This window comes from Mandrillus leucophaeus, unplaced genomic scaffold, assembly GCF_000951045.1.
Source record: "Mandrillus leucophaeus isolate KB7577 unplaced genomic scaffold, Mleu.le_1.0 Scaffold493, whole genome shotgun sequence".
NCBI classification, from domain to species: domain Eukaryota; kingdom Metazoa; phylum Chordata; class Mammalia; order Primates; family Cercopithecidae; genus Mandrillus; species Mandrillus leucophaeus.
In genome coordinates this window covers 1,278,607-1,280,712 of record NW_012105287.1, presented here as the reverse complement: position 1 = coordinate 1,280,712, position 2,106 = coordinate 1,278,607, and the positions used below count along the sequence as shown (strand labels likewise).

At 46.3% G+C, this 2,106-nt stretch overlaps 1 protein-coding gene across 1 annotated transcript in view; it reads left to right on the top strand.

Moving 5' to 3' along the window:
• SFPQ (splicing factor proline/glutamine-rich) overlaps positions 1-2,106 on the top strand; it is a 29,072-nt gene that overhangs the window by 1,093 nt on the left and 25,873 nt on the right. The gene's annotated exons all lie outside the window — the stretch shown is intronic.

The window sequence follows — 2,106 nt, the reverse complement described above, 5'->3', positions numbered from 1 at the left end:
AAAAGATTCAAAAAGAAAAAATCTGCTGGGCATCGTGGCGCCCACCTATAGTCCCAGCTATTTGGAACCCTGGGGCAGGAGGACTGCTTGAGCCCAGGAGTTTGAGGCTGCAGTGAGCTATGACTGTGCCACTGCACTCCAGCCTAGGTGACATTGAGACCCTGTCTCTAAAATAAATAGGCTGGGCATGGTGGCTCACGCCTGTAATCCCAGCACTTTGGGAGGCCAAGGAGGGTGGATCACCTGAGGTCAGGAGTTCGAGACCAGCCTGGCCAACATGGCAAAAACCCTTCTCTACTAAAAATACAAAAACTAGCTGGGTGTGGTGGTGGGCACCTGTAATCCCAGCTACTTGGGAGGCTGAGGTAGGAGAATCGCTTGATCCTGGAAGGCGGAGGTTGCAGTGAGCTGAGATCGCTCCATTGCACTGCAGTCTAGGTGACAGAGTGAGACTCTGTCTCAAAAAGAATAAATAAATAAATAACACTCTAGCTGCCATATGAAGAATGGATCAGAAGACTGAAATATTAGTGGTTGCAGGACTTTATGTAAGACATAGAGATGGAGAAGATTACGATGTAGTGGTAGAGGGGGAGGATTCAAGACATACTTTGGAGGTAGAACCGATCTTTGGATTTTTATAAAGACCAGTTCTAGGTTTTTGTTTTGAACAACCAGGTGGTACTATTTACTATGCTGGGAGAGTATGGGGGAAAGAATAGATTCAGTTGATAAAATCAACAGCTCCAAGTTGGACATATTAAATCTGATCTATCAGCCAGATGCAGTGGCTCATGCCTGTAATCCCAGTACTTTGGGAGGGCGAGGTGGGAGGATCACTTGAGACCAGGAGCTCATTTACAGGCTCAAACCAGTTCACCTGGCTTTACTGAGCACTTAGAAAGTACTAAACACTTCACACCATCCTTATAATGTCCCCCAAAAGCAAGTGTGTCAGAAAAGTGAAAGATCTTGGGACAATACCCTGCTCAGATGGAAACAGCCTGTTCTTTACCATTATGCTTTTATTTATTCATTCACTCAACAAATATTTATTATCTCTGTGCTAGTGTCTGTCTTAGGTGCCAGTGACACAGCCTTAAAGAACTCAGAGTTTCAGTCCAACAGAGGAGACAGACTATAGACAAGTAAAGAAATAGGCTGTGTGCTGTGGCTCATGCCTGTAATTCCAGCACTTTGGGAGGCTGTTCGAAGTCAGGAGTTTGAGACCAGCCTAGCCAACATGGCAAAAACCCGTCTCTTTTTAAAAAAAACAAAAATTAGCCAGGCGTGGTGGCAAGTGCCTGTAGTCCCAGCTACTTGGGAGGCTGAGGCAGGAGAATGGCGTAAACCCGTGAGGTGGAGGTTTCAGTGAGCCGAGATCACGCCACTGCATTCCAGCCTGGGCAAGAGGGCGAGACCCTGTCTCAAAAAAAAAATCTAATATATCGACTAAGTCGTCTCCAGTTGGCAATGTCTAATAAATAGCTGGATATCTCAGACCTGAGCAGGGCATGGTGGCACACATCCGTAATCCCAGCACTTTGGGAGGCTGAGGCGGGTGGATCATCTGAGGTCAGGAGTTCAAGACTATCCTGGCCAACATGGTGAAACTCCGCCTCCACTCAGAGTTAAAAAATTAGCCGGGCATGGTGGCACGTGCCTGTTGTCCCAGCTACTTGGGAGGCTGAGGCAGCAGAATTGCTTGAACCCCGGAGGCAGAGGTTAAAGTGAACTGAGATCGTGCCACTGCACTGCAGCCTGGGTGACAGAGTGAGACTCTGTACCAAAATAATAATAATAATAATAAAAAGAATCATGAGGTTACTATGCTGTGTGAGCCAGAAGGAAAAGTGATGATCAGTAAGAGAAATGCTTGAACTAAAGATTTCAGAGATAATGCAGTTACTGGTAATAGTAAACAGGGGTAAGTGTGATGAGGAGAGGGTGGGAGACTGGATGGTTGATACAGCTTAGAAGGAAATACTATTGAAGGAGGTAAGGAACTGAGCATTAGGGTGTTGGGTGGGTCATCTGCCTGGATCTTTTTTTTTGTTTTTTTTTTGAGACGGAGTCTCACTGTGTGCCCAGGCTGGAGTGCAATGG